The 17,706-nt window shown below is 40.4% G+C and overlaps 1 protein-coding gene across 8 annotated transcripts in view; it reads left to right on the top strand.

Annotated features, from left to right (window-relative positions):
• EDA (ectodysplasin A) overlaps positions 1-17,706 on the top strand; it is a gene marked incomplete at both ends in the record, with an annotated part of 598,912 nt that overhangs the window by 109,649 nt on the left and 471,557 nt on the right. The window lies entirely within an intron of this gene.

The following is a 17,706-nucleotide window of genomic DNA, read 5'->3' on the forward strand; positions in this document are numbered from 1 at the left end:
GAAAATGGTTTTAGTTTTTGCCCATTGAGTATGATGTTGGCTGTGGGTTTGTCATGTATGGCTTTTATTGTGTTGAGGTATGATCCTTCTATTCCCACTTTGCTGAGAGTTTTTATCAAAAACGAGTGTTGGATTTTGTCAAATGCTTTTTCTGCATCAATTGATATGGCTATCTGGTTTTTATCTCTCAGTTTGTTTATGTGATGTATCACGTTTATTGATTTGCGGATATTGTGCCATCCTTGCATCCCCAGGATAAATCCTAAGTGGTCATGGTGTATGATCTTTCTGATGTACTGCTGGATCTGATTTGCTAAGATTTTGTTGAGGATTTTGGCATCTATGTTCATGAGGGATATTGGCCTGTAATTCTCTTTCATTGTGTTTTCTTCATCTGGTTTTGGTATTAGGGTGATGCTGGCTTCATAGAATGAGCTTGGAAGTGTTCCTTCCTCTTGAATTTTTTGTAGTAGTCTGAGGAGGATAGGTTTTAGTTCTTCCTTGAATGTTTGGTAAAACTCCCCTGTGAAGCCGTCTGGTCCTGGGCTTTTGTTTGATGGAAGCTTTTTGATGACTGCTTCAATTTCTTCCATAGTTATTGGCCTATTGAGATTTTTAGATTCTTCCTGATTGAGTTTTGGAATGTTGTATTTTTCTAGCAATTTGTCCATTTCCTCCAGGTTGTCTAGTTTGTTGGAGTAGAGTTGTTCATAGTATTTTTAAACAATTCTTTGTATTTCTGTGGGGTTGTTGTTATTTCTCCTCTTTCTTTTCTTATTTTGTTTATTTGGGTCCTCTCTCTTTACTTCTTAGTGAGCCTGGCTAGAGGTTCATCAATCTTTTTTATACTTTCAAATAACAGCTCTTGGTTTTGTTGATCTTTTGTATTAGTTTTTTTTGGTATCTATATCGTTTATCTCCACTCTGATCTTTATTATTTCCTTCCTTCTGTGTACACTGGGTTTTTCTTGTTGCTCTCTTTCTAACTCTTTGAGTTTTAGGGTTAGGTAATTTATTACCATTATTTCTTGGTTTTTTTTTGCAGTAGGCTTGTAGAGCTATGAACTTCCCTTTCAAGACTGCTTTTGCTGTGTCCCATAGGTTTTGGATTGTTGGGTTTTCATTTTCATTTGTTGCCATGATGTTTTTCATTTCTTCTTTGATCTCTCTGGAGACCCAGTCATTGTTTAATAGCATGCTATTTAGTCTCCATGTGTTTGATTTTTTTGGATTGTTTTTATTGTAGTTGATTTCCAGTTTTATGCCATTGTGATCTGAGAAGATGCTTGATATGATTTCTGCTGGGAGCCGGTCCATCCTTGCTGTTTCAAGGGACCTGGCATATATGGCATACTGTTCTTAATATGTTTGCTCACTTTCTTAGCACTATGTGTTTTAACGAAGGTCACCTCTCTGAGAAAGGTTGTTTCCCCAGGTAGGGATTTTCCCCTGAAGTTAGGGAGGGAATAAAACCCCTTAACTAAGTGCCAGGTGGGTAATTAATCACTTTAACTATGAACAATCATGCTTAAGCTACATAATCTTTACTCCCTGGAATGGAGATAAGAAAAGCCCTAACCTTTGTAATAGAGATTGATAGGATTGAATCAACTGGTATAAATACAGATGTAACAAGACAACAGGGACAGAACTTAGAACACAGAACCTAGACAGAACCTAGACACAGAACCTACACAGAACCTAGAGACAGAAGAACTTCCCTGGAGAGAACATGGCAAAAGATCCTGGACAGAAACTGGCCACAGAACCCGGACACAGAACCTAGCAAGAGAACCTGGCTGAAGATCCTAGAGACGAACCTGGCTACAGAACCTGGATAGAACATGGCAAGAGAACCTGACTAGAACCTGGTGACTGAACCTTGCTGGATAACCTACAGAACCTGGCAGTAGAACCAGGCAAGAGAACCCAACCTTGCTGATCAACTGAACGCTGCCTCTGTGTCATTCCTTCTTTGCCGACTCCGTCCACACCTTTGGGGACCCCTGGACCTGCTGGCGTTGGACCCCAGCAGATTTCTATCTTCTTGAATTGAAAGATACTTTGCCTATGACCCAATATGTGGTCTATCTTTGAAAATGACCCATGTGCACTTGAGAAGAATATATATTCTGTTGCTTTGGGTGAAATGTTCTGAAGATATCAATTAATTCCATCTGATCTAGTGAGTCATTTAGGATTGATGTTTCTTTGCTGATTTATTGTTTAGAGGATTTGTCCAATGATGATAGTGGGGTATTAAAGTCCCCTACTATGACTGTATTGCTGTCAATCTCTCCCTTGATATCCTCCAGAAGTTTTTTTTTTATGTATTTGGGTGCTCCTATATTGGGTGCATATATGTTTACCAGAGTTATTTCTTCTTGTTGGATTGCTCCCTTTAGTATTATGAAGTGGCCTTCCTTATCTCTTTTTATGTCCTTCACTCTGAGATCTAATTTGTCAGATATAAGTTTTGCTACCCTAGCTTTTTTCTTCATTTCTATTCACCTGAATAACCTTGTTCCATCCCTTCACCATCAGTTTGTGTGTGTCTTTTTTTCTGAGGTGGGTTTCCTGTAGACAGCAGATATATGGGTCATGTTATCTTATCCACTCTGTTACCCTATTTCTTTTGATTGGGGCATTTAATCCATTTACATTTAAAGTTATTTTTGATAGGTACTTGTTTGTTGCCATTTTTATTCTTTATCCCTGTGTTCCTACTTTGTTTTCTTTCTTTTTTTTTTTTCTTTTACAGCAAACCCTTTCACATTTCTTGCATTGCTGGTTTGGTGTTAATAAACTCCCGTAGTCCATTTTTGTCTGTGAAGCTCCTGATTTCACCATAAGTTTTGATTGATAGCCTTGCTGGGTACAGTATTCTTGCATTCAGACCCTTCCTTTGCATGACTTTGTATATTTCATTCCATTCCCTTCTTGCCTGATGTGTTTCTGTTGAGAAATCAGTCGCTAGTCTGATGGGGGATCCTTTGTAGGTAACTTTCTGACTCTCTCTAGCTGCTATTAAGATTCTTGCTTTGTTGTTTGTGTTTGCCAATTTAATTATAATGTGTCTTGGCATCGGTCTTTTGGGGTTCATTTTGTTTGGGACTCTGTGAGCTTCTTGGATTTGTGTGAGTTTTTTCTTCCCTATATCAGGGAAGGTTTCTGTCAATATTTCTTCAAACATCACTCACAAACATCACAGGAAAAGAAAAAAGAGGAGTTCAAACATGTTTTCTATACCTTGCTCAGTTTCCTCTCCTTCTGGCACCACTATTATGTGGATGTTGTTTCGTTTCCTGTTGTTCCAAAGTTCTCTTAGGCTCTCCTCCTGATTTTTAATTTTTTTTTTAGAAGCTTCTTTGCTTGGGTATTTTTTCCTACCTTGTCTTCTAGCTCACTGATGCAGTCCTCTGCTTCTTCTAGTCTACTGTTGATGCTTTCTATTGAGTTCTTTATAGCAGTGATGTCATTTCCCATTTCTTCTTGGATCTTCTTCATTTCCTTTTGGTTCTTACACATATTGTTGAATTTGTCTTCCATTCTTTTCATCCACCTTATGTCCATTTCTCTGAATTATTTCTCTTACAGGTTGCTTGCCTCCATATTGTTTACTTCCTTTTCTGGTGATGCCTGTTTTTCTTTCATATGTGGGCTGTTTCTTTGTCTCCCCATGCTCTCTCTTCTCCAGGTGTTTGGTTACATAGTTCTCTCTCTGCTGCATTGATGTAAAGGCACAAAATACAACACAACAAGGCACAACGCACAAGGCACTGAACACAAATGTATTCACAATACTAATAACTCCAAATAAAGGTGACCACCAGAGAAAAGAAAATTAGGGGATAAGAAAGAAAGAAGAAGAGAAAAAGAAAAAAAGGAAAAGAAAAAAGAGGAGTGCAAAAATGAAATTGGGAAAAGGAAAAAAGTAAGAGAGAAAAGAAAGAGAATGAAATAGATGATGGGAAGAAACTGTTTATATGGGGAGAAAACTCCAATAGAACAGCCACTAATCCCAACAAATGCCAGCAACAGATACCTAGAGATGAATGTAAACTACAAACAACAACTAATATCAAGCAAGGCGAGGGAAAATGGAAGCAAAAAATAACTGGAAAAAAAATGAACAAAAAAATAAAAAGTGAAACAATCTCACAAAGAAGCATAAAAACCCCCAATATAATCAATAATCAAGCAAACAACAACAAAACAATAGAGAGAAAAAATTTGGATAGTGAAGAAAGAAAAAAGAGAGGTGTATATGGACTTAGAGCAGGGGATTGGAAATTTGATATGTAAGTAGGGTGAAATTTTAACAGTGGGTATAAAGAAGGAATAGGGAAAATCTAAAGCAGGAATGGGGTAAGAGAAACAGGACAACAAAAGGGGAAAAATGAGGACGAGAGTTTTGGCATAAAGGTAAAGTGTAGATAGAGTAAAATGATTGTAAAGGAAAGATGAAAATAGAATATAGAACACTAATCCCAAAATAAAATAAAGAGAAAATAAAATGATACTTTAAGAAAAAAAGGTCAATTGGTAGTAGTAATAATACTGGTTAAAAATAAAAATGTAATATTTACAAAGGTAAAATCAGGTGAGGAAAAAAGAAAAAAAAATTAGTTTCTTAAGTAAAAGGTGAAAAAAAATAAAAATGTGCAGTAGTGAAGGTCCTTCACTTCCTCCACTCTTCTGTTTGGAACGCCTTAGTCCTGTCAGGTATTCAGGAGAGTGTTTAAGTTCCCTGCGATACACTGTTCCTCCGTGTTGTAAACCACAGTCCTAATTTTAAAGCAGGTAGTATTTCTTTGTTCCCCAGATTGCCTTTATTTGTGTTTATAGAAGAGTCAGTTTGTGGTTCAGCCCGTGGGTGGCAGTGTTTCTGGATTGACCTCCGAGGCTATAAGTCCTCTCTAGCCAGCATTTAGGTTTTGTTTTCCCTATTGCACTTAATACTGGTTTGGGAGAGTCGACTGCCCCAGTGCTGGTTCCTTGATTGTTACTCCCCGCTCTGATTCCCAGGTTCCACAAATACAACTTTCCCCTGCAGTCTCTGTGAGTGACCCCAATTGGGCGATCCTATGTATTGGGTTTAATAATCAAAAGCAAAGATTTAAGGAGAAAAAAAAAAGAGCCAGAGTAAGTGCACGAGTTCGCAACCCTCCACCATCCAGCTCTGTGCGCAATTCTACCAAAGTCTCTTCCGCATGTCCTCTCTCCCCTGGCACTAAGCAGTCAGCACACTGGCAAAATCCGAGGCTGCCTTTCTGCACCCAGTCCAGCTATGGGCTGATTTTTAGAGTTCCCTTCCTCCAGCAGCCCTGCGGGACCCCTTCCACACTCGCAGTTCACGCTGGCCCCAATAGCCGTGGACTTTGTGGGGCGCAGACTTCCCCCGCGCTAGTTCCTCTCTCCAACCTGAACTACAAACTGCACCTTTGTCTAGGCAAAATCTGACCTTTCCGTGAGGAGGAGCAGGGCTCCTCTGAGTCCACATATTCGCGCTGCTTGAGATCCGGTGTTCCTGGGTTCGTAGCAGTCCCTGGGTGCCATGGTTTCAGTGTCTCTGGATGTATACACTTCCGATATCAGCCACTCAAGATGGCGTGGTCTCCGCGGCTGAGCCTGCGCTCCGGTAGAGATTTCAGCAGCAGTGGAGGCTGCCAGGTTAGGGGAGCCCAATCCGGCAGTCTCCAACAGTGCCCTGGAGTAAAGCTATCGCTCACCCACAAATTTACACTCGCGGTACGTCCACACACTCTCCTTTCGTTCTTTCACTCACACTGTCTTGCAGTCTGCCTTCCCATTGGCAGCCATCTTCTCTGAACCTCGCTTTCATCTCTCCAGTGATTACTTTTGTTGTTGTTGTTAATCCTCACCTGAGGATATTTTCTCCATTGATTTTCAGAGAGAGTGGGAGGGAGGGGGAGAGACAGAAAAACATTGATGTGAGAGAGACACATCAATTGGTTGCCTCCTGCATGTGGCTCTCTGGATCTAGCCTGCAGCAGAGGTATGTGCCCTGGACTGGAATCGAACCTGCCACCCTTCAGTCCACAGGCTGATACTCTCACCACTGAGCCAAACCAGCCTGGGCCAGTGATTACTGTTTTTTACTCCAAAGTATATTATCTGCAGTACTGTAGTATAGACTAGCCTCTACTGAAATATTAGTGTGCCCTGTTCTATTAGCTCACCATGTATTAAATTTAAAATTTCAGAGCAAATAAAATAAGGGTGACCTTTAATTTTTGAAAAGAATTTTTTATTAAAGAGTTTCTTTAGCTTAAGTGGGTGGTTGATAGATGTTAAATGACTTGGATGATAGAAATTCAGTTTATACCACCTTTTGTGAAAAGTGAGCTACACTTGTATAGGCTGGCTCTGATTTTCACCACCAAGGTGTTTCTGGAAACTGCATCATAAAATGGTTCATGCTTTCCCATAAGACCAATATTATAAATGGGGTTTGTTTTCCTGACCAGAGATTCAGCATCAAATAAATCATAGATATAATCAACAATGTGGTATTAAAGCAAAGATATAGGAACTATAAATCTCAAATCATTTAAAGTAGTTAAAATTATTCTCCAAATCCTATAAAATGGATGTAAACATAGTATATGCAATCTTTATGCAAGGGACATCAATGCATTACAAAGTGTGCATAAAACACTTAATATACAAACCCATTGTATAGTATATTTTATTTTAAAACAAGATGCTAGCCTCAATATATTTATAGAAATAAATTGATAATTTCTTTTGCTATCCTATAATATGAAATTCTTGTGGGGTTGTCAAATATTAATTGCCCATAATGGTGTGGATTACTTTCTGGGGTCTCTGTTCTTTTCTGATCTCTTGGTCTATATACCTGTTCTTGTGCCCATACAATGCTATTTTGGTTATAATGGCTTTGTAGTATAGTTTGATACAGTATCCAGTATTGTGATCCTGCCAACTTTGTTCTTTCTTGAGATTTCTGCAACTATTTGGGGTCTTTTATGGTTCCATATAAATTTTTGGAGTATTTGTTCTAGTTCTGTGAAGTATGTCATTGGTATTTTAATGGGGATTGCATTGAATCTCTAGATTGCTTTGAGCAGTATAGACATTTTCATGATATCAATTTTTCCAATCCATAAACATGGTTTACATTTCCATTTGTTTGTATCTTCCTCTATTTCCTTGTTTTCAATGTACTATAGTTTTCCAAGTAAAGGTCTCTTACATCTTTGGTTAAGTTTATTATTTAGGTATCTTATTTTTGTTGTTGTTGCAATGGAAAATGGGATTCTTTTCTTTAGTTTCTCTTTCTGAGAGTTCATTATTGGTATATAAAATGCCACTGATTTGTGGATATGGATTTTGTATCCTGCTACTTTACCAAACTCATTTATTAAGTCTAGTAGTTTCCTGGTGGAGTCTTTAGGGTTTTCTATGTACAATATCATGTCAACTATGAATAATGACAGTTTTGCTTGCTTCTTTCCTATTTGGATGTCTTTTATTTCTTCTTCTTGTCTGAATGCTGTGGCTAGGATTTCTAGTACTATGTTGAATATGAGTGGAGAAAGTGGACATCCTTGTGTTGTTCCTGTTCTTAAGGGAAATGCTTTTAGTTGTTGTCTATTGAATATTATGTTGGCTGTAGGTTTGGCATAAATGGCCTTTATTATGTTGAGGAATGATCCCTCTATTCCCACTTTCCTGAGAGTTTTTATCCAAAAACAGTGCTGGATTTTGTTGAATGCCTTTTCTGCATCTCAGTAAATGCAGAACAATCATGTGATTTTTTCTTCCATTTTTTTGATGTGATGTATTACATTTATAGATTTGCTAATATTGTACCAGCCTTGCATCCCCAGAATAAATCCCACTTGATCATAGTGTATGATCTTTTTAATACATTGTTGGTTCCGATTTGGTAATATTTTGTTGAGTATTTTAGCATCTGTGTTCATCTGGGATATTGGCCTGTAATTTTCTTTCTTTGTAGTGTCTTTGTCTGGTTTTAGAATTAGGGTAATTCTGGGTTCATAAAAAAAGCTTGGAAGTGTTCTTTCTGCTTGAGTTTTTTAAAAATATTTTTATTGATTTTTACAGAGAGAAGGAGAGGAATAGAGAGAGAGAGAAACATCGATGAGAGAATAACATCATTGATTAGCTGCCTTCTGCATGTCCCCCACTGGGGATTGAGCCCACAAACCAGGCATGTGCCCTGACTGGGAATCGAAGCAGCAATGGAACCAGCAACCTCTTGGTTCCTGGGTTGACACTCAACTGCTGAGCCACACCATCCATGCTTGAGTTTTTGTAATAGTTTGAGGAGGATAGATGTTAGTTCTTTTTTGAATGTTTGGTGAAATTCTCCTGTAAATCCATCAGGTCCATGACTTTTGTTTGCTGGAATGTTGTTGTGTGTGTGTGTGTTCTTTTTTTTAAATCCTCATCTGATTTTTGGAGAGAGTGGAAGAGAGAGGGAAATACAGAGAGGAATATAAATGTGACAGAAACACATCGATTGGTTTTCTCCTGCATGAACCCTGACCAGGGCCAGGGCCTGGGAGAATCCTGCAACTGAGATACGTGCCCTTGATCAGAATCAAACCCAGGACCTTTTGGTCCACAGACCGATGCTCTATCCACTGAGCCAAACTGACTAAAGCTGCGAGTTTGTTTTTTTTATCACTGCTTCCATTTCACCAGTTGTTATTGGCATACTTGGGTTTTCTGATTCTTCCTGATTGAGTTTTGGAAGAATGTATGTTTCTAGGAATTTGTCCATTTCACCAGGTTGTCCAGTTTGTTGACATATAGTTGTTCATGGTATTTACTTACAATCCTTTGTATTTCTGTGTTGTCCCTTGTTATGTCACCTCTTTCATTTCTGATTTTATTTCTTGGGGTCCTCTCTCTTTGTTTTTCTATGAGTCTGGCTAGGAGTTCATCAATCTTGTTTATGTTTTCATAGAACCAGCTCTTGGGTTCTTTGATATTTTATTCTTTTTTAAAAAAATTCTCTATAGAGATCATTCATTTCCGCTGATTTATTTCCTTCCTTCTAGTTCCTCTGGGGTTTTTTCTGTTTTCTTTCTAATTCATTTAGTTGTAGGGTTAGATAGTTTACTAGTGCTTTTTCTTGTTTCTTGAGGTATGGCTACAATGCTATGAATTTTCCTGTCAGCACTGCTTTCACCTCATTCCATAGGTTTTGGGTGGTTGTGTGTTCATTTTCATTTGTTTCCAGGAAATTTTTTATTTCTTCCTTTATCTCATTGATAACTCATTCATTGTTTATTAACATGCTATTTAGCCTCCATGTAGTTGAGTGTTTTTGAGGATTTTGTTTATTGTAGTTGGTTTTTAACTTCATGCCATAGTGATCCGAGAAGATGCTTGGTATTATATCAATATCCTTGAATTTATATAGACTTTTTTTGTGTGTCCTAACATGTGGTCTGTCTTTGAGAATGTTCCATATGCACTTGAGAAGAATGTGTATTCTGTTGCTTTGGGGTGAAATGTTCTGTAAATATCAGTTAGATCCATCTGATCTTGTGTGTCTTTAAGGATTCAGTTTCCTTGTTGAATTTTCGTCTGGAAGTTCTATCCAGTGGTGTCAGTGGGGTGTTAAAGTTCCCTGCTATGACTATATTCCTGTTAATCTCTTCCTTAAAGTCCATGAAGAGTTTTTTTTTTTTTTTAATGAACTTGTGTGCTACTATATTGGATGCATATATGTTTACAAGGATTATATTTTCTTGTTGAATTATTCCCTTTAGTATTATGTAATGGCCTTCTTTGTCTCTTTTATGGCCTTTGTTTTCAAGTCTATTTTGTCTGATACCAGTAGTGCTACCCCAGCTTTATTTTCCTTTCGATTTGCATGAGATATCTTTTTCCATCCTTCACTCTCAGTCTCTGTGTATCTTTTGTTCTGAGGTGGGTCACTTGTAAAAAGCATATATATGGGTTATGTTTTCTTTATGTTCTTTTGTTTGTTTGTTTTGTTTTGTTTTGGGTCATCCATTCAGTCACACTATGTCTTTTGACTGGAGTATTTAAGCCATTTACATTTAAGGTTATTATTGATAGGTATTTATTGCCATTTTTATTTTCTTTATGCATATGACCCCCTGTCTCTCCTTTTCTTATTATTAAAGCAGTCCCTGCCGGGGTCCAGCCCCAGCGGGTCCAGGGGTCCCCAAAGGTGTGGACGGAGTCTGCGAAGAAGGAATGACACAGTGACAGTGTTCACTTGATCAGCAGCCTAGCCAGGATCTCCAGCCAAGTTCTGGTCTGGATCTCCAGAGAGGTTCTGGTTTGGGATCTCCAGCCAGGTTCTGTGTCCATGGTCTCTTGCTAGGTTCTCCAGCCAGGTTCTGTCCAGGTTCTCCAGCCAGGTTCAGTCACCAGGTTCTAGTCAGGTTCTCTTGCCAATTTCTGTAGTCAGGTTCAGTCCAGGATCTTTTGCCATGTTCTCTCCAGCGAAGTTCTTCTGTCTCTAGAGAACGTTCTGTGTAGGTTCTGTGCCAATTTCTGTCTCTCTTCGTTCTGTCTTCTTACATCTGTATTTATACCAGTTGATTCCAATCCTATCAATCTCTATTACAAAGGTTAGGGCATTTCTTATCTCCATTCCAGGGAGTAAAGATTATGTAGCTTAAGCATGATTGTTCATAGTTAAAGTGACTAATTACCCGCCTGGCACTTAGTTAAGAGGTTTTATTCCTTCCCTAACTTCAGGGGAAAATCCCTACCTGGGGAAACAACCTTTCTCAGAGACCTTGGTTAAAACACATAGTGCCAAGAAGGTGAGCAAACATATTAAGAACAGTATGCCATATATGCCAGGTCCCTTGAAACAGCAAGGATGGACCGGCTCCCGGCAAGTCCCTTTAACATTTCATGCATTGCTGGTTTGGTGGTAATTTACTTCCTTAACCTTTTCTTTTTCTGGAAAGGTTTTTATTTTACCTTCAATTTTAAATGATAGACCTGCTGGATACATAAGTCTTGACTTTAGGCTCTTGCTTTTCATTACTTTGAATATTTCCTGCCACTCCCTTCTGGCCTGAAGTGTTTCCATTGAGAAGTCAGCTAACATTCTAATTGGAAGTCCTTTGTAGGTAATTTTCTGTCAATCTCTTGCTGCCTTTTAAGATTCTTTCTTAGTCTTTAATGATTGCCATTTTAACCTGTTAACTGCCACACATCCAAAACCTAAACCATCCCCATTTCTTCCATGTGCACTGGAATATTTTTGAATTTAAGTTACCACAATTTTCTTTACAAACCCAGAGATGTCACTAACAAGTCTGATTTTTAAAATTGGGTGACCAGAGTTGATATGCAAGGTTTGCAGCTATAGACACATGTGGCATGCGGGGAAGATCTGCTGCTTGCACCTATAGATGCTTATGGCATACAAAGGGTTAATTATGATGTGTCTAGGTGTGGGTCTCTTTGGGTTCATCTTGATTGGGACTCTCTGTGCCTCCTGAACTCGTGTGACATTTTCCTTCACCAGGTTGGGGAAGTTTTCTGTCATTTCTTTTAACATGTTCTCTGTTCCTTGCTCTCCTTCTTCCCCTTCTGCTATTCCTATAATACAGATGTTGTTATTTTTCATGTTGTCTCAGAGTTCTCTTAAGCTATCTTCCTGCCTTTTAATTCTTTTTTCTACTTGCTGCTCTAATTAGGTATTTATTTCTACCTTGTCTTCCAACTTGCTGATTCCATACTCTTCATCCAAACTACTTTTAATCCCTTCTGGCGTGTTCTTGATGTCAGATATATTGTTCTTCATTTCTGTCTGGTTCTGGTTCATGGCCTCTATTTCCTTTTTCATGCTTTTGTAATTTTCACTAAGTTCCTTAAGAATATATATAACCATTGCTTTGAATTCTATGTCTGATAAGTTGCTAGCCTCCTTTTCATTTATTTCTTTTTCTGGAGATTCCTTCTTTTCCTTCATTTGGGGGTTTGTCTCCTCATTTTAGTTGTCTCTTTGTATTTGCTCCTGTGTATTAGAACTGTTATGCCTTCCAGTCTTTGTGGGATAGCCTTATGTAGAAAGTGTCTTGAGGGTTCCAGTAGTACAGTCTCTTTGTTCACCTGAGCTGGAATGCTCCTTGTGTGTGTTAATTGGGCTCTTCCTGTTGTAATTGGGACTTGATTATTGCAGTCCCATTCATGGTAAGGATCTCCCCTCCAATCTGTTGCTAGTGAGGTTCAACCCCAACATCATCATGCCAGGTGTTATACAGGTGCTGACAGAACAGAATAAAATACAACAGGACCAAATCAAAAATTCCATGAAAATCAAGCTACTCAATGAATGCATCAACAACAGGAAAGACTACGAAATAAAAAGAAAAGGCAGAAAATAAAAAATAAAAAGAATACTAAAAGACACATGACCAAAGACGTAGGGGGGATATAAAGGAAAAGGGAGGAAGAAAATGAAAAAATGACTATATGGAAACAAGGAGGAAGCTAAAAGAACTAGTGTAGGAGGAAAAAAGAAAATGAAACAGAAAATAAATGAAATAATAATAATGTATTAAAATGTAGTGATAATAGATATAATATAGAGATAGAAAAAGTAAAACAGCCGAAACCGGTTTGGCTCAGTGGATAGAGTGTCAGCCTGCGGACTGAAGGGTCCCAGGTTCGATTCTGGTCAAGGGCATGTACCTTGTTTGCGGGCATATCCCCAGTGGGAGATGTGCAGGAGGCAGCTGATCAGTGTTTCTCTCTCATCGATGTTTCTAACTCTCTATCTCTCTCCCTTTCTCTCTGTAAAAAATCAATAAAATATATTTTTTTAAAAAAAGAAAAAGAAAAAGTAAAACAAAAAATTATAAAAAGAAAAACAAATCCAATATAATAAAAGAGAAACATGCAAATTAGTCATCCCTCCACTACACTCAAGCTACACCCACCAGCCAGTCGGGGTGATATGCAAATTAACCCGACAAAGATGGCAGCGGCCATGGAGCTGGAGGCGTGGGTTGCCCCAATGGAAGCCAAGCTTCCCACCTGCCCTGTCCTCCACTGAAGGAGTGGCTGAGTCCTGGGTCGCCAGGAGCAGGGCAGGAACTGTGCAGCTGGGAACAGGGTGCTGGGCAGCTGGCAACGGCTGGGAGCGGGGCGGGAACTAGGCAGCTGGGAGTGGGGTGCCGGGCAGTTGGAGGCGGGGAGCCGGGCAACTGGGAGCGGGGCGGGAACTACGCAGCCAGGAGCCAGGTGCCAGGCTGCTGGGAGTGGGGCAGGAACTTCCCAGGGCGGGCACGGGGCAGCAGGGAGTGGGGTGGGAACTACACAGCTGGGAATGGGGTGCTGGGCAGTCGGGAGTGGGGCGGGAACTACTCATACGGAAACTTCTGCCATGGCGACATGGCAGAAGTTCCCACCCCATAGCTGTTTGTTCATTCACTTACTCGCTCATTCATTTATTCACTCACTCATTCGGCAAACACTTCTGGGTCCCTGGCACCAGGCCAGGCACTGAAGGTCAAATAGGATAAGACAGAGCTATGTCCTCAAGATGTTAGTAATTCTGTAGGGCGAAGGAGGCACATGAATGAGGCAGTTGTACGCACAGACGCACTGTACTGGGTTCGGTGAGGGCTGTAACTAACGCCGACTTTGTTCTCTTGAAAAAATGGGGCCTCGGGAGCCAGGCCGCCCCAAGCCTGTAGGCCTGCACCTAGGCCCAGAGTGGCCAGGGTCCTGGAACATGACAGAGGTTGCAGGTCGGGCTGAGGGATCTGCCCCCCACCCCGGGCATGAATTTCGTGCACTTGGCCACTAGTGAAATAATAAAAACTAATAATAACAATTGAAGAATAGACAAGTTGAATAGAATCAAAGGGAAGAGAGAAATTAGAGATATTGCAAAAAAAAGAAGAAAGAAAAAAAGGGGAAACAAACAAACAACAAAAATGAAAAAATCCACTCACACACACACAGACCAAAAAAGAAAACCACACACACTCTACACACTGAAAAACCTTTGGGTCCACTATTTGTTGAGCTTGCTGGATTTTTTATGATGTTGAATCTGGTCTCTTGGTTTGTCTATCCTGGGCCTCCTGGGAGCTTTTCTGATGCAGGTCATTGTATGTAGCTATCCCTTTCTGGCTCTGCACAACCTGATTGAGGTTGAGAGGCTGAAGCCCTGAGTACTCCAGTGGGCAGGGACTCCTTAGATTTGATTGTTCCTGTTGTGATCTGTACTCCCCTTCCCCATGGGTCTGGGTTCTGTGGGGGTATCCTGGTCTAGCTGGGATGGTTTGATCAGACTCATATTGGAGGTGGTGCTACTAGCTTGTAGGAGAGGGGCCGGGCCCTTTATCTCCTTCTAATGCCTCAGCTCTGTCTGGCTTGCTGGCACCTCCTCTCAATCACCTGTAGGGACACAGATTTCTTGCCCTGGGCTGTTCCCCCTTGCCTCAGGTCGCTGCAGGTCAGGTCAGTGCTAGCTGTTTTGCTTGTGGGAAAGTGGGTCCCTCCCCTGCTTTCCAGGTGGGCAGGACTGATCTCCTTCCTGGACCTACTGTCCATCCCCCTTTCTGCTCACCAGCATGAGTTCCTCCAAGAAATAGAGGGTCCCTCTAGATTCAATATTGGTGTGTCCTTCAGACTCGTCTAGTGTAAGCTGGCCCTGAATTCCACTGTGTGACCTTCCCACTGGTCAGGAGAAGCTTTCCAGGCTGCATGATGGTGAGATTCTAGCACTACTCTATCCAGGGAATTCAGCCCCAAGCTTCTACTACTGCACCACTCTGCAATCTCCATAGCCAGTACCCTCAGTGCCTCCTCTTTCAGTCCCAGGCTCTCCTGTCTCACCTACAGATCTGCAGCCTCTTCAGTCTCCTCAGGTCCTCAGTTCAATACTTCCAGCTCAGGGGAGGCTACATCTACCTCCCGGCCTTCAACACAGTTTCTGCACCCAAGCCCTGGAGGAGGAGCTGAGTAGGTGGGCATTAGGGTGGTGGTGGCAGCACAGTAGTGGTGGTAGTAGGTGAGTTCATGGCAGAGGCAAGAGCCCTGCCAGGTCATTGGTGGTCATATGGATGTGGCACAGTGTCTAGGCTGGGTCCCATTGGGTGCATGGGTTCAGGTTGGGTGTCTGTTGCAGGCGTGTGGGTCTGGGTAGTGACCTCTGTGGGCACATGGGGTCTGGAGGGGGGGGCGGGGGGTGCACATGGGTGTAGACCAGTGATGGTGAACCTTTTGAGCTCGGCGTGTCAGCATTTTGAAAAACCCTAACTTAACTCACATATAGAAATTTTTTGATATTTGCAACCGTAGTAAAACAAAGACTTATATTTTTGATATTTATTTTATATATTTAAATGCCATTTAACAAAGAAAAATCAGCCAAAAAAATGAGTTCGCGTGTCACCTCTGGCACGCGTGTCATAGGTTCGCCATCACTGGTTTAGGCCCAGGTTGTGTAAGTCCAGGTGATGGTAAGCCTTGGCACCTAACCGCTGCTGCTCCCCACAGCCTCCTCCCAAAGAGGACCTTGTAAACCTTTTAAGACGTTGCATTCTCCAACCTGGAGCTCCACCCTGGGAGTGGCTGTGGTGATAGCAGTGGCTCCTTGTGGTGGCTAGTGCAATGTCCCACAGCTGTCAGTAGCAGGCATGTGGGGTCCCACTGCTGTTCACTTAGATAAACAGCCGGGCATTGTCTCAAAAGTATCTTTCTTAAATGTCTTTGAATTTGTCCTCTGCTCCGACCACTTCAATGAAACACTTCTCAAAGGTCACCAATATCTTCCTAATTGCCAAATTAATCTGCCTGTTCTAAGAGCCTTCTTAACTTCTCTTGTGATATTTAATACTAATTTACCATCAGCTTCTTGAAACTCTGTCCTCTCTTGGTATGATGACATGGCATTAGTTTTGTTCTCTATCTTCCTGACTAATTTTCTCCTTGGAACCCCTCTAAATATAGCCTTTCCCAAAGTTATTTCCTACTCTCTCCACCACTATTATCTCTATATTAATAATCACCAAACATGTATCTTTAGCCCTGATTTCTTAAGACCCAAATTTGTATTGCTTTATCTCTCATTAGTGTTCCATACCAAATATTCATCATGTCTAAAAATTAATTTTCTCTCTTCACTTTCCCCTAACTTTTCTATTTCTGATAAAACTACTGTCATTCTGAAGTCTGGATACCATGAAGACATTTTAATATTTTCTCCTTCCTTGCTATGTTCATTCTATCAGTTTCCCTGTTACATGAAGTATGATTCTTCAGTGTCCCTTGTTTATCTCACTTTGTTTTTCCTGAATTCATTAATTTAGTCAACAAATATGTATTGAGAACTACTATGTTCCAGGCACTATTTAAGATACTGAGGATATAGGAGTAAACACACACAAAAAAATCCTGGCCATCATGGAGCTGATATTCTGTTGGATGAAGACACACAAGCAGCTAAGTATAATATATAAATGTCAGGTAATGAAGAGTTATATGGAGAAAAATTGGCAAGGTTGGATAGAGAAGATTGGGATAAAGTGTGTATATGTGTACAGTTTTAAATAGTATACTCCAGAAAAGCTAACTGGGAATGTGACATTTGAGCAGAGATTTGAAGATTAGGAAAGAGTCAGGCAGACATGGGCAGGGACAAGCAAGTGTAAAGACCCTGATATGGGGAGAACATAAGTGTTCCAGAAAGTGCAAAGTGGCAAGTGGCAATATGACTGAAGCATAGTCAGTGAAAGAAAAAGTAGTAGGAGGTGAGTTCAGATTGGTGAAGGGAAGAGGACCAGATCATGTAGGGCTTTGTAGGCTATTGTAAGACTTTAGCTTTTTACTGTGAATAAAATGGGAAGCCATTGGAGAGTTTTAAGCAAAGGAACAACCTGACTTGTCTTTTTTTTTTTTTTTTTTTTTTAGCAAATTGGATCTGACTACTGGTCTGAGAATAAGATTGTAGCAGGTGGGGCAAGGGTAGAAGCAGGGAGTAAGAAAGCTATTACAGTAAGTTGGCCAAGAGTTGTTGATGGCTTAGACTAGGGTAGTGGTAGTAAAAGTGGTGAAAGAGGTAGTAAAAGTGGTGAAAGAATGTTGGATTCTGGATTTGCTATTGATTGGATGTAGAATGTGAGAGGAAACAGAGAAGTCAAGGGTGACTTAAAGGTTTTGGCCTGAACTGGAGAATGAGTTTTTCAGTTATTTGGGGTGTGTGTGTGTGTGTGTGTGTGTGTGTGTGTGTGTGTGTGAGAGAGAGAGAGAGAGAGAGAGAGAGAGAGAGAGAGAGAGATCTCATTTCTTGGAACTGCCATAATTTAAATTATATTTTATCTTATATCATATCATATATCATATACAGGGTGGGGCAAAAGTAGGTCTACAGTTGTGAGTACATGAAACAGAGTTTATTCATGTATTATTATTTGTAAATTATTGTATTTTCCATACAAAGAACTGTAAACCTACTTTTGCCCCACCCTATATTATATACCTTAATTACTTATTACCTGGGCTGTGTCAATATTCTTAACAAATGTTCGGTAGTAAATCTGACTTTCTCTCCTGGCCTCTCTCCTCACTCCTGTTCATCCTTTATAAAGTGAGGCATTAATCATATGATCATCTTTGATGGCTTCCAATTGCACTTAATTCAGCAGACACTCCTCTGTCTTACATTGAAATCCA

The sequence above is a fragment of the Myotis nattereri genome, assembly GCF_964212035.1.
Source record: "Myotis nattereri genome assembly, chromosome: X".
Lineage (NCBI taxonomy): Eukaryota > Metazoa > Chordata > Mammalia > Chiroptera > Vespertilionidae > Myotis > Myotis nattereri.